The 24,882-nt window shown below is 33.9% G+C and overlaps 1 long non-coding RNA gene and 1 other non-coding gene across 5 annotated transcripts in view; both read left to right on the top strand.

Annotated features, from left to right (window-relative positions):
- Positions 1–24,882, top strand: part of LOC127096713 (uncharacterized) — an 84,541-nt gene that overhangs the window by 11,931 nt on the left and 47,728 nt on the right. For 2 of the 4 annotated variants that reach the window (XR_007792776.1, XR_007792777.1), the window contains exon 1: positions 19,906–21,042. The exons of the other annotated variants lie outside the window; for them this stretch is intronic. This is a non-coding gene — a long non-coding RNA (uncharacterized LOC127096713). Of the gene's footprint in view, positions 1–19,905; positions 21,043–24,882 lie in introns of those variants that run through there. 4 annotated transcript variants of the gene reach the window in all.
- LOC127099780 (U2 spliceosomal RNA) lies at positions 19,899–20,093 on the top strand. The gene has a single exon (XR_007794252.1). It is a non-coding gene; the product is annotated as a U2 spliceosomal RNA (small nuclear RNA).

A 24,882-nucleotide genomic window follows, 5' to 3' on the forward strand; every position in this document is an offset into this window, starting at 1 on the left:
AGCGCAATAATCACCCGCAGCAACGTATTCCACCTCAGTTGTTGACAAAGCAACTGAAACTTGCTTTTTGCTGTGCCAACTCACTAAGGAATTTGAATAAAAATGACAAGTGCCACTAGTGCTTTTCCTATCCGATTTGCAACCAGCAAAGTCGGAATCAGAGTAGCCTACCAAAGAGAAATCACATCCCTTAGAAAACCAAAGTCCATACTTTGAAGTACCACAGAGGTATCTAAGTATGCGCTTGACGACCTTTAAATATGACTCTTTGGGACATGATTGATACCTAGCACACATATATACACTAAACATAATGTCTGGTCGAGATGCGGTAATATAGAGGAGAGAATCGATCATACCTCTATACCTTTTTAAATCTACGACCTTACCATTTTTATCCCTATCCATATTAACCGCAGTATGAATTGGAGTGTTGATTATTTTGGAGTTTGCCATGTCGAAGCGCTTGAGTAACTCATTGCAATACTTCGTTTGGCACACAAAAGTTCCTTCTTCAAGTTGCTTGATTTGAAGTATGAGGAAGTAATTTATCTCCCCCATCATACTCATTTCAAATTCTCCCTGCATCAACTTAGAGAATTCCTTGACTAAATTTATGTTAGTAGATCCAAAAATAATGTCATCAACATAGACTTGAACTAAAATAGAGTGTTTTCCTTGATGCTTAATAAAAAGGATTGTATCAACCTTCCCTCTTGAGAATCCTTGTTCTAGTAGATATTTGCTAAGACGCTTATACCATGCCCTATGGGCTTGTTTGAGACCGTATAAAGCATGCTTAAGCTTATAGATGTAGTTAGAATGCTCATAATTTTCAAAACCGGGAGGTTGAGATACATAGACTTCTTCATTAATGTAACCGTTTAGGAAGACGCTCTTAACGTCCATTTGAAATAGTTTGAAATTTTGAGAATAAGCATAGGCAAGCAAAAGGCGTATAGCCTCGAGTCGGGCAACCTGAGCATAAGTTTCCTCATAGTCGATGCCTCCCTATTGGTTATAGACTTGAGCAACAAGGTGAGCCTTGTTGCGAGTTATAACTCTGTTTTCGTCTAACTTGTTCCTAAACACCCATTTAGTGTTGATTACTCGATGGTCTCGCGGAGGGGGAACAAGATCCCACACCTCATTTCTTTTGAACTGATTAAGTTCCCCTTGCATCGCTATAAACCAATGTTCATCGAGTAACGCATCTTTAGAGTTTTTAGGCTCAATTTGTGAGAAAAAAGCGAAATGATAACAAAAGTTACTTATCTTTAACCGTGTGGTAACTCCCTTTGATATCTCCTAGAATATTATTAATGGGATCATCCTTAGAATATTTCCATTCTAAAGGAAGATCATTGTTATTAATCGAATGATCGTCCTCTTTCTTTTCAGATATGTGATCCGGCTCCTCCACGGCTTTTTCCGGATAGGGTTCAACACTATTTTTTTCTTGATCTTTTATTATATCTTCCGAAGGAACACATGCACCATCAACAACAATACCTTCTCCAACAATTTTCAAATAAGATTCATTAAAGGAAACATGCACGAATTCTTCAACAATAAGTAACCTTTTGTTGTATACTCTATATGCTTTACTAGATTGAGAGTATCCGAGAAAGATACCTTCATCGGGTTTTGAGTCAAATTTACCAAAGTGTTCTTTACCATTATTTAATACAAAGCATTTACATCCGAAGACATGAAGATGTGAAATATTAGGCTTCCTTCCCTTTAACAATTCATAAGGAGTTTTGTTTAGAATAGGACGAATGAGTGTCCTATTCAATACATAACAAGTCGTATTTATGGCATCGGCCCAAAAATATTTAGGAAGGCCGTTTTCATTGATCATAGTCCTTCCAAGCTCTTCTAAAATTAGGTTTTTGCGTTCCACTACTCCATTTTGCTGTGGAGTTCTTGGAGCAGAAAATTATGATCAATGCGGTTTGTTTCACAAAATTCCTCAAAGAGGTGGTTTTCAAATTCACCTCTGTGATCACTTCGAATAGTAACTATGCTAGTGTTCAATTTGTTTTGAGACATCTTGGCAAACTTTTCAAAAGCAGGAAAAGTGTCACTTTTACTTGCTAAGAAGATGGTCTAACAAAATCTAGAGTAGTCATCTACTATAACAAAACCATAGTAGTTTCCACCTAGACTTTTAATTCTAGATGGCCCAAAAGGTCCATATGGAGAAGTTTAAGGGGTCTCGTTGTGGAAACAATATTTTTAGATTTAAAAGAGATCCTTATTTGCTTTCCCATTTGGCACGCATCACATAAGTGATTTTTGAAAATTTGATTTTGGGAAGACCAACTACTAGATCTTTTGCAATAACTTTATTTAGCAAGTCAAAGTTGACATGCACTAATCGCCTATGCCAAAGCCACGAGTCTTCACCCATGGAGACGAGACATTTAGCGCTAGTCAAAGATACTTCATTCAAGTCAAGCATGTATACATTATTTACCCTCCATCCCTTAAGCACATCATTCTTTTTATCATTATGTTCAATCATGCAACAATCTTTTGAAAATGATACTTTATATCCTTTGTCTCATAATTGGCTAATACTAATGAGATTGTGCTTAAGGCCTTTAATTAAAAGGACGTCTGAGATAGTAGTAGATGAGGGATTATCGACACTACCTTTTCCGACTATAGCTCCCTTGTTATTATCACCTAAGTTACAAACCCTTTCTTCTTAGCCACAAAGTCAAAGAACAAGGAAGTGACACCTGTCATATGTCTTGAGCATCCACTATCGAGAATCCATGTTCTCTCCGTATCCTTAAGACATTCCACCTACAAATTTAAACAAGGGAAGGAGGTACCCAATTTTCATTGGGTCCTAGTGTGTGAGTGAAACTTTGGTTGCATTTGGGCAACCATTGAAAAATGCCTTTAGGAACTAAAAATCTCCTAAATTGGCATTTAGCAATAGTATGTCCCCTTTTGCAACAATATAGACAATTTAAGTTCGGATGAGAGTTGCTTTTGCTAACTTGATCCTTTACCACATAAGTGTATTTTTGATAAGGATTATTCATGTTACTTCTAAAATGTGATTGATCAATAGCAAAGGTAATTTTAGGTTGTAAAGCCTTGTCTAATTTAGCTTGAAGAGTTCTAACCTCTCTTTGCCAAATGTGACAAGTTTCACATCCATACCATCTAAAACAAAATCCCTTATCATCTTCAATTTTGCCTTTAGTAACCTCTATCATAGATTTCTTAAGAGTTTCTAATTCCTTTTCGGAATCAGAAATCTTCTTTTCTAAATAACATAAAATTTTCTTATTTGAGGCCAAACGTTTAAAAGCTTTCTTGGCCTCATTGTGTAGAGTACTAAAGGCATTCTACAATATCAACATGATCATACTTAGAACGCCTTACATTATTTTTCTTCTTTTGATGATTCGTAAGACAAATATTGACATTTTCCTCTTCATCACTTGAGTTATCATCACTTGAGGACTCACTATCGCGCTCCCATGCAATGTATGCTCTTCTAGCTTTGCTAGATTTGTTGTGACGTTTGTCTCTTCCTTTGTCTTTCTTCAACAAGGGACAATTCAGCTTATAGTGACCGGCCTTTCCGCAATTATGGCATGATCCTTTTGACTTAGTTGTCTTACCTTCCTCTCGATTCAGGAATTTTAAGTGTCTTCTATAGTTGACAATATTTTTATCCGAATGTTAAACTTCATTCTTTATAAGGTATCAGTTATACCTCCTTACGAACAACCCCATGTCTTCATTCGAATCTTTATCATCATCACTTGATTAACTCTCACACGTATTATTGGTGGATGACTTAGATCTTGAAGCCTTTAAAGTGATAGACTTCCTTTCAGTGTCCTTAGCTTTCTCCTTCTTTTCCTTCTTTTGACTCTTCTCATGTTTCTCAAGGTTCATGAGCTTTTGCTCATGCTCTTGAAGCTTACCAAACAATGTTGTCATGTCCAATGTTCTTAGATCATTGGCTTCCTTAATCATGGTGACCTTTGGTAGCCAGTCCCTATTAAGACATCTTAAGATTTTGTTAGTAGCAACATCATTAAGGGTAGTTCTATCAAGAGCATTTAACTGATTGATTAGATAAGAAAATTACTTTTGCATATCGGCAATGGTTTCACCATTATCCATATGAAAAAGGTCAAATTCTTGAGTTAAAGAGTTGATTCTAGCTAGTTTGACATCATTGGTTCCCTCATGGGTAATTTGCAACGAGTCCCATATAGCTTTAGCACTAGTACAATGGGAAACCCTATAATACTCTTCAACACCTAAGGTGGCGATGAGTGTATTTCTGGCTTTCCAATCATAGATATACTTTTTCCCATCTTCTTCATTCCATTGTGCCTCCGGTTTAGGTATAACAACACCACCTGCATTGGTCATGGTTATTTCCATAGGACCATCTTGGATGACTTTCCATACCTTCCTATCAATAGAGGTGATATGGCTACACATACAATCTTTCCAATAATTATAGTTTTCACCAGTAAAATTAGGCACCCTATTGTACGCCCCTTTAGGATCGTTACTCATTTTCTAAAAAATTATTTGCGAAACACTAGATGAACCAACACTCGTGATACCATTTGTTAGACGACAATACCAATCTAGAAGTGCGGATGAATATGTCAGTATTTAAAATTTAGCGCTTTTTAAAATGTTTTCAAAGGTTACAAAAGCTCCCTAGACCACAATCGTCTAAATGATATGTTAATGGAAAGATCAGATATGCGTGAAACCGAATGGAATAACTACGATAGAGATAATCAACCACTATCTAAATCAATCCATTAATTACCAATATCCTTGATATCATTACCTCTAATAATGAGTTAACACAATAAGAGAGCAAGTAAAATATTAATACATTTGTGTGAGATTAATTTTATCGAACACTTGGTGAGCATTCCACACCAACTCTCAATTTCACTCAAATTGAATGTGCATGATTTTACTTAGTTGCAATCAAAGTGATTGCACCAATTTATTAAACAACTAATATGCACAACAATTAAGCGAGATTGATTTTACTATTAATTTAATACAAAACATAATTAATGCAAAGTTTAAAGAGTTAAGAGAAAGAGAGAACAACACCAACTTTGTTTAGGCAGTTCCCCTTTCGCCTTCGCTTAGGGTACGTCTGCCCCCAATTCTAAAACTATATTTGAGATCTTTATTATCAATTTGCAAAGTTATTACAAGAGAAGAAATGATCACCACCAACCAACTCTTATTGTTATTGCAGATCCTATTCACTTCTCTCCCCTTGATTTTAGTTGAACCAAGTCCTTCAAGCGTTCCGAACAACCCTCCGGTTGCAGCTACCTTATTGCAAGAACTCCACGTTCTCCAAAACTCTAGCTCGCCTGATTTCAACCGGATATGCATGAAACCACCGGTTGTAGCTACCTTATTACAAGAACTTCACGTTCTTCAAAATTCCATCTCGACTGACTTCAATCGCAAGACGCTTGAACCCTAACCTTCCTTCACAATCCTCCGGTTACCGTTACTTGTTTGAACAAACTCACCGTTCTTCAAACCTTTCACTCAGATGAATATATGAAGCAAATATTAGTGCAAAAAACTCCAATTCTTGGAGGACAAAACCCCAATGGTTTTATTCAAGAAAAACCCACTTAAAGTCTCTACCCAAACTAAGATTACACAATCCTATTTGGACGTTATCACCACAACAATGCTAAATGATTAACAAAGATTGTTATGTGTGATTGTTGAGAAATGCAATGAAGAATGAAGATGAAGAGCATTTTAGTGTATATCTTTCACTTTTCTTGTTGCTAGTTGAAGAAGAGACTCTAGATTATTTATATGATGCATGGACAAAGTAACAGAAATAACAGAACAATTTTGCAAAAATGTACAACAGAAAATTGAGTGCAAAACGTGACCAGTCGACCTGTTCACATAGGTCACTCGACCTGTTCAGACCCGAGACAAAAACTACTCAAGTGAAGCAAGAGATGAGTCGACTCAAATAGGGGATGAGTCGACTCAAACAGGGTTTTTCCAGAGTTGAGTCGACATATGACTCGACATGTTCAGATCCGTGGTAATCATGGTTTAAATGAATCATACAATGAGTCGACACAATCATGTGGATGAGTCGACTCATTTGGTTTTCCCAGGATTGAGTCGACCTCTGACTCGACCTGTTTAGACCCGAGAGTTTCACAGACTGGGATATGTATGAATGAGTCGACCGGTTCAGGATGTGAGTCGACTCAAACTTCTTAGACTGTCAAAAAATGATTTTTGAGACATATTTTGATCATTTGAAACCATTCTTTTATGAACCTAAGGTACTAACGATGATCAAGTGTATTATTCAGGTTAATGAGATGCTCCTAGATGCATGAACACATTTCACATATATTTTGAGCATGTTGGAGGATGAATGTGTTTTATGAGTGTAGAAATGATTGGGACATGGTGCAAATATTAAGAATAGCTTAGGCCCAACCCAAATGACACTAAAACCCTAATTACTACATAATAATAATAATAAATTAAAAAGAAAAAAAGAAAAAAAAATGGGATAAGTTGTAAATGGAGGAGGGATGCACTGCATTTGGAAAGAGAGAAACAATTTTTTTTTTTTAAATTTCAAAAGCCTTCACTCAACTCTTGACACATGGAATTGGATTAATTTATTAAATAATAATAATAATTAAAAAAATAAAACTAAAAAAACACAATAAAATTAAATAAAACGTTTCCAGAATATTTACAGCAACACACTCATTCTTATGTCAAAGATGAATATGCCTCCCAGCAAAACATGATTTCATAAAGGGGGCGACTGACCGACCAACTCAGTGGCGGAGACACCTCCACCATCCTCTCTCATTCTCTCTTCTCTACTTCATGTTCATCATTCAAAAATAAAATTGCAAATTCCCGATCCAAATAAAAATCAACGAAATTGATCGCGTGAAAGAATGAATACTTAATCATATAAAAGATGATGGTGACAAATTTAGCGAAAAGCGATCGGCGGCGGTCAGAGAGTTGCAAGTGGCGCGCATAGTGCAGATGTTGTGAGCGGATGACGGATGTGGTGGTTCTGATTCGCGTGCATGGGAGTGAAGATGTGCGAGGTTTTATGTTTGCGGCTTCGATCTCTTCCGTTCTTCTTCTTCTTTTTTTTTCTTTTTCTTTATCGTGACCTTATTGTTTAGTTATTGTTGAGTTGTTGTGTTAAAGTTGTTTAAAGTGTTGTTGTTATGTTGATGATGGATTGCTGTTGAGGTTTGAGGCGAATGAAAGTTTGGTTATTTTTAATTCTGACGATGATGTTAGTGCATAGTGGAATCGTTGTTTTATGGTGGTGATGGGTGGATTTCAGTAATGAGGTTGATGAAGAGTTATGGAAGACGGATTGGATACATGGACATATTTTGTTGTCATGGTGGAAAGGGTGTTATGGAGATGTGAGGTTGTGATGTGTATGCTTTGTGTTAAGGTTGGGTTGAGTTTGGATGGAGTATGAGAGGTGCTTATGGTTGTATAAAGGAATGATGTTTAGTGGTGCAATGAAAGTAGAAGGGATAGGTAAGTGGTGCAACAGAAGTAGAAGGGAGAGGTAAGTAGAAGGAATGGTGTTTAGTGGTGCAACGAAAGTAGAAGGTTTATTGAGTTTAGTTGGAGGAGTTGTGGAAGTTATATGGTGGTTTGGGTGATGTAATAGTAGTAGAAGTTTGATGGTGTTTATAGTGTGTTGGTTATGAAGAAAAAATGGTGAGAGGAGGAAGATATGTATGAGTTCTGTTAATGAAGATGCAAGAGGAACTTTTAGCACCTCTGTTATGGAGAGGAGAGTGAAAGAAGAAGATAAAGGTGAGGTAATGGTTTTGAGCAAGAGAGATGAAAAAAATAGTCGTGCGGTCTTTTTCAGGTTAATGCTTGGTATTTTTTTGTCATTGCCAGTGAGAAAAAAAAAGTGATGTGGTGGTGAGGGTATCCAATGCAGACGTGTCACTAAACAAGTGGAGTCTATTTTTTGTTACAACAAGAAATGAGTAGGACAAAAAGGATTACGTGGCCCACCAAGAGTGGGCTCTTTCTTTTGGTTATTTTTAAATTGTGATTTTTCTGATTGGTTAAGAGATGATCACATGGATAGTCAATAAGAACTAATGATCAACCTCGACTCGGTTGTCAAGATGATAACAAAGAAACACAAATTATCAATTGAATTAAAATGTACATTATGCCCTTTCTAGAAGCTTTTAAAATATTTAAACTAAATTAAATCAATTTAAACCACTAAAATACACTCTTAAATAAATACAATAAAAATAAAATGAAGACATGGAAATTCCTATTTAATTTTTCTGAATCCTTTGACAAAAGAATAAAAATGAACGGAATTAAACTGAACAAAAAATTGGGCGCAAAAGTCCTCGAAAAATTAAACTGATTGTACCAAAATGATCAGTGCGAAATAAACTTCTCGAAAATATACATGTTTTGATCAAATTTTGAAGTAAAAAATGACCGATTAAAATGCTCAGACTGATTAAAATGCGACAAAAAAATAGTCGAAAAATTAAAACGAGCACACCAGGTTAAAGTACGTGAACCGTAGATTAATAAAACTGACGTCTGCAAGCTCGATTTATAAATTTTTTGCCAGCTTATTTCACATACTTTTGAGGATCAGTTCGACCGATCTGTCCGTAAATCTGGAACTTTATTATGGCTAACATTCTAAGCAATATGCGAGATGAAATGTATGTTATGCTATGCAGATAGTGTAAATATCATGATGAATGTATTGACTTGCTGAATGAGGGGCAAAGTTGGGGTATGGCAATTGCCCCTATTTAAGTATCTTCAACTAGAGAAAATGAAGAAGAATACTTTTCATATGATCACGATGAGAGATAGTTAAATACTAAAAGAACCAAATTTTATCCCTGAATGCAGATGAAATGAGAGATATATTATGAATGCATGAAAGAACCATCTTTGTTTTGGTTTGCTAGGGATATGATGCAATATGAGATGACTCCTAACATGATTTTTTTATGATGGATGAAGAATGACAGATGGACCTGTGGGGAAAATGGAGACATATGGTAGTGATGATTCACAATAAATGACAAAAGTAATAAGGCTGAAAAAAACTCACTGGAGATAAAAGATTTTTGGGGAAAAGAAAAGACAAAATGCTAGACAATGCTGGACTTTAAAATGGCAGAATGCCAACTGGACTTTAAAATGAAATGTCATGCGAGAGTGGACTTAACCGCAGGCATCAGTAAAATATTTATCGGCTTCGAACAGAGTTTTCTAGACAACACTGGACTTGACCGCAGACATCAGTAAAATATTTAACGACTTCAAACAGAGTTTTCCAAAATAAAATTGGGCTTTGAGGACAGGGGGTATAAGATCAACCATCGAGACCAGGGTCAATGCAAAATGAGCTCGAATTACACTTCAGCTATGCATGATTTGAATTTACTTCTCTGTATGATATATGAATGATCAAATGTTGATATTCATGAAATGATGCTTGGAGAGATACCTTTATTGGTGAATGGAAATGCAAGATGAAGTCATTGGGGACAGAAGTGATCAACTACTTCGACTGCTTGCATGTTCTTTCGAGAATAATCTTCTAAAGAAATTCCAACAAGAAAGACTACTAATGAGGCTCCTTGAGGAAGATTCAAAAGAAACTCACTAGAAAGACTCCTTAGGAGGTTGTCGTTACTGTTTTAGAATCGGGTTTATATTTCATCCAAAATCTCCCTGAGAGGGATAAGATGGAAATAGCTTCTGAGCTCGCTCACAACATGTTCAAACATGCTTCTATTTTTTCTCTCGTCTCTGTTGGACGAGGTGATGTTCTGGCCCCGGGTAGTCCCTTCAACGAGATGAATACTTGGAAAGAGAAGCCTGAGGCTATGGAGCTAAAGTGAACTAATATTTAGAAAGAGCTTGTTACTCCGCGGAAGAGGATTGAAGCTGCAGACTCTTTGCAAGAGACAGTTGAAGTATATGGTTTTCCTTCTGCTTGGAAGCTCGTGTGACTGAGCTGGAGGGTTCTCATTGAGGTGTAAAGAAGCGATACAAAGTAGCTTCTGATTCCATTGAGGAAAAGGCTTGTGCCAAATATATGTAGAGGATCGTAAGGCTCTCCAAGACAAGGTGGTCGATCTTGAGTTGGTCCTTCATGATACTCTTTGAAAGACTATGCGGGATATGCCCGAAGTCCAAGAACGAGTTATGGAGAAGGCGAAGAAGTTATGTTCGGGTGAAATAATTTCCGTCGAGGCTCTAGACATGTTTAAATCCGCTTTTAGGGTCAATAAAAAAGGTGGTCCTGGTGCATCGGCTTCAAACGCTCCAACTTATTTTTCTTTTTTCCTTCTATTATTTACTTCCTGCCAAGTTCCCAGACTTTCGTGCCTTGAGTGTAACAATTTTGTATTTTTTATTTAAATATGTTACCTTGATATCTCAAGTAATGATAGCTTTAGAGCTTTATGTCGGCCTTCACGTTATCATTATCGCTATTCACGATTTGTTATAGCTCCAAGCTTGATCTCTTCATCTCCAAAGTCTTTATTTAATTTTAGAATTTAGGTCAGACCATCAGTGTTCGTTGGTGATGATGGGATATTTTTTGTGGGTGGGAGAGCCTTTATAGCTTTGTTTTGAGTAGACGCAGCGTATTTGATTGCAATAAGATGGTCGACATGCCTATGAAACTTTCCTTGTAATTTTGTAACTCGTTGCATCGGCTGATGTCGGTCATCCTTTTTATTTCCTATATTCGATCCTTGCCTTTAGCGTTTGTTGTAGTAGTAGTGTATTGATTTGAATATACATATGTTGCGTTTGAAGATTTGTTTGTGCTTCCTAAGCAATGCTCATGATCGGAGAAATGGGTGTCATGTAATCGTACTTTAAACTGTGCCTGGCATCACAGAAAACCGTTCCCCGACCAAGGGTGGGATCCATATCCCTGCCCCCGAGGCTTGACTCGGATGGATGTGGACGTCTCCATGCTACATCACATACGCCTTGGGATTGGCTAGATCCGAGAGGGTGTGCCATCTATGCAAAATTGTGTTTATTAAGCCTCAAATGCGAGATGTGCATTTGTTCTCATATTCCAAACTTTATAATAAAAAGAAGGACAAATAAACACCCATTGGGGCGTCGAAATGCCTTCTCTTTGATTGCATGGTGGACAAACCCTTCCAATCTTCGTCACTCTGGTTGTCTCTAGCCTTATTCTTCTTGATGTGTTGCCTTGGGATGGTAGTGACGAGGTAGTCCATCAATGGAATAAATTGTTATCCCGCCCAAAATGATGTAATTAAACTGACCAGTTTTTCCCCGATTTATTGCAATGGACCAGTTTCTCCTTTGGTATCGATAGTCGGTGTCCCATACCAATATATGCCATGTATGAACTGCGATCTTGTGGTATATTTATAGAGTTGACCATGTAATCATCTCGGCGACGGTAGGGTGTATAGATGTAGCTAGGTCGAATGGTGGATTACGAGGCTTCGGTCCAACCTTCACGAAATTCGCCTTCAAGCCCTGACATAAACCCTAGATCCGAACTTGTAATCCTTCTGTAATTATTCTTCAGATTCCTCAGGAATATCATGGACCTTGATGGCAGGGAATTGAGGCAAAAACAACGATCAATCGAGTAAACTACGATCAAGTCGACCGAATGCCTTCGACTTGGGATCTGAAGGAGTCGTGACAGTGAAATTGAGGCACAAACGCAAGTTCAGCGAAAACATAGAAATTAGAAGTTGATTCGTTTCCGGATTCCACGTTTGAGGATGTTACAAGCTGGTAAATCGAAGATTTGGATATCAACTTCAAGGATCCAGATCTAGAATTTCCACATTCGTTCAAAGGCGTTTGTGAAGCGGTTCGTGATTTTTGTGGAAATCGTAGGAATCAAGAGTTGATTTCCATAGACGACGCCACTATTTTATTTGGGAACCAAAAATGGATAATCTAGTTTTACGGAGGAACTGGAAATGAACAGAGATTGGATAATGGTGGTCTTGAACAATGACTATGATATCCTTTACGGTGGCACAAGATGGACCTGCATGGTTAACATTCTAACATCCAAGTCAGTTCAAGATTCAAGATGAGCATATTGAAATTAAAGATCAGATATTGTGTACCTTTTCATTGCATGTGAACTATTTTTATATTTGGATAGAGTATAGTGGACTTGAGACGGATTTGACTTTTAATTGAGTCTTTGGACAATCCATAACAAGATATATATTTTTAGTTAGTCATATGTGTTTTATTTATATGTGTGTTCTTAAAGTGTATGTTTATTCAATATATGTTTAGTGAATCATATATTAGGATTAATGTCATAGTTGGTCTATTTAAACCACTTATTCTCCTTATACATAGAAATATTTCATTAGTGAAACAGTAAAGTATCATCACCCTCTCTTTTATTATAATAGGATTCTACTTTACAATTAATTGATGTGAAACCAGGGCTTCATCTTCTCATGGCATACATTGTTTTGAGTTAATCAACCATATAATAAATTGTTGACATATGATTTTTTTTACTAAAAGTTTTTTAGAAAAGTGTTAACAATTATCCTTGACAACACAAATGTAATGATGTGGTTGTATCTTATTTGAAAAAAAACACCTAAGAAATGGAAAGCTTTAATAGGTGAAAGTTTTTTTTTTTTTTTGCATATGAGGTGTGCTGTCCATATCTTAAATTTGGTAGGGAGAGATGGACAAATAGATCATGAATTGGCTATTGAAAATATTCACAATGCTGTTAGGTTTATGAGATCTTCACCACAAAGAGGTTTAAAGTTTAAGGAGTGTAAAAATTGTAAAGATAACATATAAACAAAACTTTGTCTTGTGTTTCTACACGGTGAAATTCCACTTACTTGATGTTGGATGCTGCTGAAAAGTTTCAAATAATGTTTGAAAAGTTAGATGATGAGGGTCTTGAATACATGGAGTTTTTTGACTTTTTCAATTCATCTTGTTTTGTTAATTGGGAAAAATCTAGGGCTTTAATGATTTTTTTAAAAATGTTTTATGAAGCAACCAAAGTGTTTTCATCTTCGCAAGAAGTGTCCTTGCATTCAACCTTTCATAATTTGTCTTAAATTTTTTGTGAGTTTCAAGAAACTTCTTTGAACATGAATACTTTTGTGTCCGCAATGGTTTCAAATATGAAGGCTAAATATGATAAGTATTGGAGGGAAATGGAAAAAATTAAACATTTTATTTACTTTAGAGTGATATTTGACCCTAGATTTAAGTTTGACTATACTGAGTGATCTTTTAATGACATGTAAGGGGTTGATAGTGAATTTTCTAAGAAAAGAGTTGAGTTTGTACAAATAAATTTCTTTAAAATGTACGATTGGTATAAATGTGATCATGATAAGATTGTTAGGGCTGGTATCTTAAATGCACCATCAAAGAGCACTTTCTTGGGAGAAACATCTTCCCAACATAAAAATTCTTCACATTTTACGAGGGCCGATGCTTTTAAAAAACACTTGAAGGAGAAAGTCACAATTGATAATCAAAATGAATTAGAGAAGTACTTAAGTAACCTTTTTTGTGGGGATGCTGAAAATTTTAACATTCTAAATCAATAGAAAGAGAATTGCATTTGTTATCATATATTAGCAACATTTGTTTGGTATGTCTTGACAACACCTGTATCCAACATAACTTTAGAAAATTCATTTAGTACGAGGGAGGATTTTAGACATGTATAAGAACTATTTGAGTCCATAAATGGTCGAGGCACTTATTTGTAAAAAAATTGAAGGTGGATGCCTCTGCCGACTTGGAGAGGGAGACACTTTAATATAGTGACATGTAGGGACCTTATCAAGGAACTTAAACTTCAACATCTTTAGGAATTAAAAAATTGCCCTCTTTATGTGATAAGGGTTTTAACAACATCAACTTTATATATGATCATCTTGACATGCCTGAGGAATTAAAAATGGCGATAAACATGGGCACAAAACAAATTTTACATATGGTTGAGACCTAAATGTTGAGGAAGGCTCTTATAGGGAGAGCTATGTTTGAGGACTATGAACAGGTGGAGAATAGTGAAAAAAAATGTAAAATCAAATATAGGGAGGATGAAAGAAAACTTTAATCGTAATAAGATTTTTGTAGATTCAGCGAATGAGAGGCTCCATTCCTTGGAGACTGAGCTAAAAAAATATTAGTGATCTATGGTGAAACTTGAGGCAAAAAGGTAACAGAAAAATAAGATGTGTCAAAAGTTGAGCGAGGAGTTGATGCAAGCAGAGGAATATATATGATTTCTAAAGAAGGTGATCAATGTTGATGATGATATCGTGGTTTATGTTCCGTTTATGAACCATAATTGAATACAGTAGATGAACTATTAATCTTGAACCAACAACATTGATCTCTAATACAATGAAGCGAGTTTGATCTGCAAGGTTAGCACTCCAACGCTCAAGTCAGTATAAGATTCAAGGTGAGAGTAGTGAAAAATGAAGATCAGAGAATGTACATTGCCTTTCGCGTGAGGTGACTTATATACCTTGGGTTAAGTTGGGTGGATTTAAGATGAGTTTGGCCTTTATCCATTTGGGCCTCTGGCTGGCCCACGATAGTTACCTCTAAGGCTTTGTAAGACACTAAGGGAGTCGGGGAAGCCTTAGGTGATTTTGGCCGACCTCTAGGATGTTGTTTGGTGGGATCTGGAACGTAAATTCTTCTAATCAATTAAAAAGTAGTCGGGGACATAAATATTATATAATTTATTATCACCAAAGCATTTTGTTGTCCGCTCCCAGCACATCATCATAGGTATGCATGTCAAGGAATGATTCTCCTACCTAGGGTACTTGAGTACCTCCAGTGCTTCGAGCTACTAAATGGGAAAACACTACAACATTTTTGACTTTAGGCAACAGAATAATAGACAACGACTTAAAAACCGTTGCTTAAAGTATTAATAGGCTGCAGATTTAACGCGTTGTCAAAATTCTGGAATTTTGATAAAAACTGTGGTATATACATTTTAGGCTACACTCTTAAATCGTGGGCGTAAAATAACCGTCCTTTATTCACTTAAAGTTACCGTTTTGAAGGTGTGGCCATTTGATCTTTAAAAAACAACGTTTACAAAACGCAACCTAATTCTATAGACTACCGTTTTTAAGTTTTTTCCTTTAAATGTGAATTTATGGGGTTCGAAACCTCCGTAAACTACACATATATGTTTTGCTCTACCACTGCTTTTTCTTTCAAAGCATATCATCTTAAATATTTATACATAATTATTTGTATAAATATTTTAATTATTTAGTTACCTTTATAGTAACTCGTTTAATATGAATCGCACAATTTAAAAAGTATGGTCTTGAAAAAATGTTTATTAACTTGATAGTTTATTATTTAATTGAGATAGTTAGTGTATTATGTATGTAATTATGATTCTTTTGTGCATACTCTGAATTTTTTTAATGCAGGTGGAGATGCTTAAAATTGAACTTGAAACATAAAACAGGGAAATGGAAAACTCAGGTAGATGAGTTACAACAAAAGATTCATGTAAATTGTACATTTGGCTAGATTGTTCAATTCTGTTTTAAAATGAATCTCAAGTTTGCCTCTTCATGACTAGTTTTTATTCTTGTTTATAATGTACTACTGTTGCAAGAGGATTATTTTACCTGCAGTTATTCTGTTTGAGATGGAACTTAATTTACTCTTTGAAAAATACATTAGCTTAGTTATATTTCATTTTCTTTCTTTGAAAAATACTTTGGAGTATTAGTTTAAAGATTAAAATGATGGTTTATTCATATCTTATTTAGTTTTTTTTCTTTCCAAAACTTGCAGCTATATGCTCGTAGACACTTTTTATTTCATCTCTTTAGTATTGAAGGATATAATGATCGTGTGACAGCAGTGGTCCACTGTGAGTCTCAAGTATGATTATTTCCTTCCCTGCTTTGTTTTTTATTAATGATATTTATATTTACTCGCAGAAAGACGGACATGGAAAAATCTGTTACAATTCTCTATATTATGACATGATCATCTTCTAATATTTGGTTGGTCTCTCAATGATTATGTTTATCTTCTCTTTACCTTTTATGGTTATGTGGTGACTTCTAAGGACATGGAGAAACTATATTTTAATAGCATGAGATGGAGTTTGATAAAGATCGAAAAAAGATTGACAATCTAGATAAGGCTTTTGTTATTACCGCTGAGAGACGATTATTATAATATAATTGAAAGATTTATATACTTTGATTAAAGGTTGTACCTGGAATTTGACAGTTCATGATTATAAAATTCTATAATTTGTCTTACATTATGCTTATAATTTTTCATATATTTAGACAAAAGTTCTTTGTAAGAGTACAACTGAATGTGAATTATTATTAATTGAAGTTGATTCAAAATTATACACTCTTCACTCCTTATGTATTTTACCAATATATAATTTTAGATAATCCTTAAGATTAATGTACCCAATTTTTTCAATGTTATCATACAAAAATAGCTAAAAATGAGACTTTTCATAAATGTGTGGGAGAGTACTGAGTTGGTCTCTCCATTGTAAGTTAATTTAAGAAAAAGATTATTTCTGTTGCCCATGGTTTACAACTGTAGCCCAAAATAAACTATTAAAACAGTAGCTTACATCTAAGGGGACATTGTTATACTGTAGGGAAAAATAAACCGCGGCCAAAGCAAATTTTATTAACCGTAGGCAATAGACATATTTCAGGCGACGCTTCTGAATTTTTGTGGGGTAAAGTTAAAAAACCATACCCTTTTAGAATAGGCAACAACCGTTTACTCCACGCTTGAAAAACCGTCCCTTAAAGGTTTAGACTACGGTTTTCATAGTTTAGGCTGCGAATTTTCGTTGTTGCATAAACTCATTTTTGTTGTAGTGAAATGTATTCACAACCCTTAGATTTGTACCCCGACTTTGGTCTAGATCGTTGATTGACCGTTGGTCTTCAACTGGTTCTTTTATAAAAATGGCCTTTATTCTTATAATTTCTTTTCTCTATTATATAAATGCTCCTGCATGCCATTAGGAATTTGATAGGTATACAAATGAAGCAAAATATTTTGCATAAGCAATCCTTGAAATAAAAAGAAATATATATTCTAAACTAGTAATCAAAGCAATAAAATAGAAAAGTATTATTATAATATTTATCATTTAAACACGCCTGGGGTCCACGATACACAATTGACGACATTGCGATTATGATGATTTTTGAACTACCACAGTCATTATACATTTTTTAGTGTCATTTCATGTTTTTAACTCGATTTCAACATATTTTAGTGTCATTTCGTGTACTTTTATTGCTTTAGGTTGGTTTTGTACTTTGTTTTTCAAGTACTAATCAATGAGCAATGACTACAAAGAAAAATGGAGAAAAACGGCAAAAGCGACACAAAAATACTACTTTATGACTTTCATGACAGGTAGATCAGGGCAGTTATACCTGTCATGCCTCCTCAACAGCTAATTGTCAATCATTCAAAGGAAAAATAAACAAGTGTGTGTTTGATGACCATGACGGGAAGACAATCAACCTTGCTGTCACTCGTCATGGACCCATGATCAGGATTCTCACTTAAAGCGTCATGACAGGATGATTTGCACGATTCATGATTTCTAGCAATTGTTGCCTCCACGATTTAAGGATGATTTGCACGGTTTCTGGATGTTTTGCACCACTTTTTAAGGGAAAATTCACTTATGAAAAGCACTGTAAAGACTTGAAACAATCATCCATGCTTACTTGAGCATTAAATTCACTTGTTTTAGAGCATAATAAATTCCACATTGGGGTTTTTATGCAAGTTTGATTTTCTGCAATTTTAGAATTTTGCAATGTTGGAGTATTATTGTTGTTGTATTTTACTTTCCGCATTGCTATTTCATTATTGTATTGTCGTATAAGAACAAAGTCTCCTTTATGAGCAATTATTTTATGCGAGATTCAAAATTTATACAATTGCGAGGTTCATTTACTTTGTTGTTTTTTTATTATGTCTTCAACAAAAGTATTCTATTTAAATGTTTATTTCACCATGTTTGATTAGTCTGATTCCGAAACACGAGGACCGTCATACAGACGAAACTCGTATAACTTACATGCTTATTTAACTGTAACGAGAATACATTTTATGTTCTAAAAACTTTGTTTTTAATTTAAAACTTTATTACGAAAGTAGAAACACCAAAATATTGTTTACGCGTTGAAAGAGCGAAAACAATATTGGACTTAGAAAATCCAGATTTTTAATTATCAAATCGCAAAAATTCTCCAATTTTAATTAAGGATTTTAAAATTGTAGTTATGCACTACAAAAGTGTGCGATTACGGGTTTAAAATCCGATAAGGGACCGGCGAAAGTGGATGGTATCTCTCATTTAGTTTTTTTCTACAAAAATAATTTTCTCGTTATGATTAAATATTTTAAATTGTATGAGTAACATAGGTAGACGGAAATCAACGTTTTGGTATCTCGTTATTAATATTGATTTAAATCTATTATTTTCAATTTTTGCATAAAATCAACTATTTATTTGAGTAACCTTAGCTAAACATAGGAATGATAGATAATGGTAATTGTAATTTGTCATAGTGAATTCGATAATTTTTTATACTACATTGATATTTCTGTATACTTGCGGCCTATCAATCATTCATCACTTTAATTATGCATGTCTAGTTTGGTTTTAATATATTACCTTGATTATGAATGATTGATATGCCACAAATATAGGACTATATCAGTGTAGTATAAAATGTGAAGTGCCACACCATTGAGGCAATGCATGTGAATACAAATATTAGTTGACGATAATTGATACAGATGTCAAAAGTCAATCACGGTGCAATTGCTTCAATTAGTAAATAGTAAAATTGATATTTATAAAATGTTACAATATTTTATTTATTTGTCTCTTAGAATGAATAATTAATTTATAATGATAGTGTTGTGTGAATAAGTTAATAAATAGATTGTAGTGGTCAAAGTAGATTCAATTTGTTCTAAAAACTATTCATAGAACATTAGTTAATTTATTTGTCTCTTAGAATGAATAATTAATTTATAATGATAGTGTTGTGTGAATAAGTTAATAAATAGATTGTATTTGCATAAATGAGCAAAATGAGACAAGTAATAAGTTATTAAATGAAAATATAAGAGTTTTTAAAATTTGAGTTGGGAGAGAGATTGTTTTAGCAAGGAGAGAAGTTGGTAGAAAATAAATAAAAGGACATGAAGTTGTACACCATGTTAGAGAAAATATACTATTAAGTTGATGTGCTTAGAAATACATAGATGGGTTAAAAGAAGGTTTGAGAAAATAAGTAGTGAGGGCATGATAAAGAATGTGGAAGCAAGTATAAGTTGTAATTGGTCTGTTCCAAGTCTCCTTGCATTGTGTTGTTAGCTTCCTGCTGCATAACAAAACATAGGAGACATTACATGCTGCTGCATAAGAATTATACCATATAACATGTGAGAGAAGATAATATTAAGTTAATTTGAGGTGGTTAGAAATACAGGAATCGTAGTTTAAACTGTGAAAGGCATAATATCCAAGCAACATTATGGTAATCCTGAATGATAATGTAACCTTAAAGGCTAGTTGATGATTGATTGATGAAGCAGTAACGCAACAAGGGTTCAAAATGGTGTACTGCTTTAAGCCCCACATCGGGAAGCAAACGAAGAAGCAGAGGAAATGTGTAATATAAAAACCAGAGCCAGCTGAGGGAAAAAGCATACCTTTCTCGGCCTTTTGGCTAAGATCAAGTGTAGTATCTGTTCTTATCAGTTTAATATCTGATATGTGGGCCATTGGTCCACACGATATTAAATTTATTTCTTGAGGGGAAGAGTCCACCACAATAGCTTGCTATTGGGTCTCTTGTGTGTCGCTTTTGCGTTGCACTATAGCAATTGCTGGCGCACCCCACCAATCCAAGTATTAATCTTTTCTTATTCTTCCCTGATTTTCAATTATTTTACAATAGTAGGATTCTATTCATTATTTGTGGCAAGCGACTTATTATTTTCATTCAAGTTCACCCTATTTCAACTGTCTGTTCGATGTGGGGACTAATACCACTGTGGTAACTTACAAATTTGCTTCTCAATTTTTACAAAATACTTCCAAGTTCTTATCAAAGAATCATACTACAACGTAAGCAAAATTTTTAATATCTTCATATATATAGCAATCAAATTTTATATTAACTGAATCATTTCGTTCATCAACAACAACTTTTTACTTTTTCTTTTCAAACCACTAATCATATACCTTTAATTTTTTCTTATGTCAAATACTGTGTTTCACCTTTTCTTTTCACATAAACTCTTTACTCTTACTTTTCATTTCCATTTTTTATGTTCAAATTCTACTTGTACATTTTTTTTTGTTGTGTTGTTTTTGTTCATGTCCCTAATACAACAATGCCAATTGATTAGCATGAGAATAATATGTTATATTTTTTTCTTCTGAGATTTGTGGTGCTCGTGTTGTCACACTCAATCGAAATGATAATAACTTATTTGTTGTTTCATCCATATTATTTGCACACAAAAATTATCTTCAGTGGCGTGCTCTCTGCTCTGTTTCAATTGAGAATAATGAAAATATATATCTTCAAATTTCGGTTACACACTTTATTATTTCTTTTGATTTGGTGAATTCTCTTGATTTTGATTATGTAATTGAAATTAGTAGATTGTGAGAGAAACTTAAGAAATTCAATATTTCATATTTACTATTAAGATATTTTTATGATAATTAAGTGATGAACATATGATTGTATATACATATATTTATATTTATATTTGAATTTTCCGACAAGAATGGAAGGATCTATATTGAGTCCTGCATTGGAAGCATTGGAGCATGTAAAGGTATGAAGAAGGAAAAATTCTCACAAAATCTTTATTCATGGCTTTTTAATTATTCCCTATAAAAATACGTCTCTGAATTGCAGAGATCAGAGATTCAACATGATTATGACTCTTCATAATACAAATTTTTATACATCATGATTTAGAAAGAGATTGAAACTAAAACATAAAGGATTCAATTTAGCTGCACAAATTCTATACCGTGACTATCAAGGTATGAAATATCCGAGATTTAATTTAATTAATTATTGCTAATAATTATACTATTATCTTCTTACTATTTCATTTGCAACTGCAACTTGTTAGTAGCATGAATTACACAGTACGATCATATTACATAGTTTTTGTCATAAGATGATAATTAAACTTAATCTAAAATCACTCAATTGAATTATAGGTTGGATTGAAGTTTATTCCAGATAGAAAAAGTTCTATGAAAGCTATTGGTACAGGAGACCTATAATTCCAGTATCATTTAGTATTTGCTGAGAATCATAAAGTTCCGGTATCATTTTTTTACCATATTATTGTTATATTCAATATCTAAATTAACTTGAGTTATATTTTAAACTTATTTAATGTTTTTATTTTGTTCTTTTTGTTCTCATCTATAGTGGAGCAGTTTTTTAGTTTTATTATTTATACATTTTGATATTATAAAAGTATCATAGTCGCATAATACGTAACATCCAAAAAGGGTTATAGTTTGATTGAACACCTTACTACATATTAAAGCTTTGATAAATAATGACTTTATTCATTTAATCATTCTATGGTGGGTTTCTTAAACAACATACCTTTATTTTCCAAATTCTTGGCTATTGTAACCAATTTAGTGTATTCAATGAACACACCCCTTTCAAGCTCCTTCATTTGAAACAAGATAGTTATGAAGCAAATGGTAAGTTCAACTGATACTTTTCTGATCCATTTTACATCATGCAAAGTGTGAATAAGAGTGTACTCAATCAAAGTGAAATTCATCATATTAGGATACAATAAACTCAAGTGTATTGTGCCAGAGGTACGTCATAATGCATTTTACCATAAAGAAGTGTAATTCTTTAGGGTTTGCTTTTAAAGCGCACACATGCAAGCACTAAACATGATCTCAGGACGATTTGCTGTAATATAAAGAAGGGAACAAATAATATTTCTGTATTTACTTTCTTCTACTGTCTTGCTTTCCTAATCTTTGTCTTAATATTACAAAGTGTTAATGGGAGTTGACATATCATTGACATTCTGCTACCCTAATCTTTTGAGAAATTCTTTGCAATATTTTGATTGATTTTTTTTGATGAATTTTAAGACAAAAAATAAAACAAATAGAAATTATAATAAAAATAATGATAAAACTTAAAACGAAGATCGTCCGATTATCATCATCATACGGTAAAAAAATAAAAACGTAAAAATAAAATTTGGGACCCTCTAAAAAGTTTGAGACTGTGTGGGACTTAAAATGTTAAAGCTTAAAAATAATGTTTACTGAAAGTTGGAGGAAGGTCAAAAGTGGAAAGGATATGCAAATGTATGTGTATGCATGCAAATGCATGGGGTATGCAAAAAAAGTTTTTTTTAAAAGGTATGCTAAAAGTTTTATTTTGATACTAATGGTATGATGAAATAAACATCTCTTAACTTTAAAGATTTTTGTTAGGGTGGTCATGTAAGTATGTCCTATATCGGGTAGGCTGCTTAAGATTATGTTGAATATAAGGTTAGACTACCAAATCCCCTCACTTGTAGGATATAAAGTTTTGGATAAGATAATAGTCCTAGAGTCATGGACTATACCCTTGTTTTATCATGAGAAGGAGCAAGTCTTCCTACGGTAATCCTTCGGAATAAGTCGCATCTAGGCGGGACCTTAATAACGACCTTTGCAGGTTGATAACATAAAGTCACCCTAAGTTAAGAGGGTTATAGAAGAGATCCCCAGAGTCATGGATCGAACTCAAAGCTCTATCATGAAGAAGTGCTGGCCTTCTCATGAAAAACCTTTTGAATTGATCTATTCTAGGCTGAATCGTCATCAAAGACCCTACGGGATGAAAATTCCGGTGGCCTAGACAGGACGACCCCTTACTCAAGCTTAATTTTTCCTCGAGCTTGAGTTTTAGCTTCTCACGGAATATCAATTCCCACCAATGATATATGAAATTTTAATAAGATAAGATAACAATAAGGAGCATAAAAAGAAAAATAAATAAAGGAGAATCATTAAACAAACAAATAAATAAAAGCAAACAAACAAAGATGCACACAAAACCCCTAAAACCAGAGGTTAGGATAGGCTCTCTCTAGGAAAAGTATAAGAACTCCCCAGCAGAGTCGCCAGCTGTCGCGGCTGGAAAAATGACAGAGTCGCCGCCATCCTTTATTCGTTCCTAAGGAACATGGAAATATGATAAAACCTACTAACTAAAGGTGAGATTCTGGGTTCAGGAGTCGGTTAAGTAAGGAGAAGGTGTTAGGCACCCCTTACCTCTATTGTACTTAATAAGATCTTCCTTTAATTCTAGGGTTAGTGTGTTTCTAAGTGTTTGCTTTAATATTTATTAACTATTTAATTATTTACAAAAAATGTTTTATTAAAAAAATAAAATTTATTAAGAGAAATACCTAAAAAGGTTTTTGATTATTGTACTCGCCAGAGTTTACAACTCTATGCCTACGTACCTCCAATTTTATTGGAGAATCAGAGTCTCGTAGTTCTGGTAAAAAAATTGTTTGTTGAATGTTTTTATCCCTTGAAAATTCTCACGCATCGGAGGCGGAGAAGTGATTGATTTTAAGAAAACACCTTAATACACTAAGGTAGAGGAATTATAGTTTGAAGTGTGTTGAATTTGATTTTATCCCTTAATTGTTTGTAAAAATAATATTTAAGTTATTTAAGAAAAAAAATTAGTGATTATACTAGAATATTAGACATAACCCCTTTATCCTGATTTCATCCCTAATTTAATCCTTAAAAACCTTAGAGTTTTATCCCATAATTTTATCTTTTGTATTTTTAATAATTTAGAAGTACAAATTTACTCTCACATTATAAAATTAAGATTTACTTAATAATGAGATCCAATTCTAAAAGGCTAGAAATGAGCTAGGCCCAAAAATACTATTATGATATATAAAAAAATAATACGATGTAAAGTGTGTCATTACAATTCATATTGACAGTATAAAAAATACTATAATGTAAATTGTATCATTACAATTCATATTACAATTCATAAGTAAAACAATAGAAAAAAAGTATATTTTTTCTAAACAACCACGTGAGAATGTAATGAGATAATATGAGAGTTTTTAAAATAAAAAGTTAATATAATAATAATATAATAATAATAATAATAAGTAATAATAATAATAATAATATTCTTAAAAGGCCTAATGCCACGGTAATATAAATAAAAAGAAAAGAAAATCAATGATTAAAAAAATAACAAATAAATAACTAAATAGAGAAATAAAAGAGACATGGATTACCATGTATTTTTCTTCTCTTTAATTTCATGGGATTCACTTCCACCATGAACATGACCTTACTTCCTTTCTCTTTTTCGGAACATAAAGCAACAATTTTTTCAGCGGCGGATGTGCGACGATGGCAGGTTCGAGAGAGGCGTCAGAGATGGTGTTGTCCGGCGTCGAAGGTGGCTTAGCGGAGGCTGTGTGGGCCCGGTGTAGGAGGTGTCAGATTCGCGTGTGTATGAAGTTGGATTCAGTTTCTATTTGTTGTTGCTTCTGTTCATTGTTAGGAGGATGCTGTCATTTGCATATTAGATTGGTTTTGCTTTGAGAAACAATTCGAGATTCTATTTGATTTTA

Source organism: Lathyrus oleraceus, chromosome 6, assembly GCF_024323335.1.
Source record: "Lathyrus oleraceus cultivar Zhongwan6 chromosome 6, CAAS_Psat_ZW6_1.0, whole genome shotgun sequence".
Classification (NCBI taxonomy): Eukaryota; Viridiplantae; Streptophyta; class Magnoliopsida; order Fabales; family Fabaceae; genus Lathyrus; species Lathyrus oleraceus.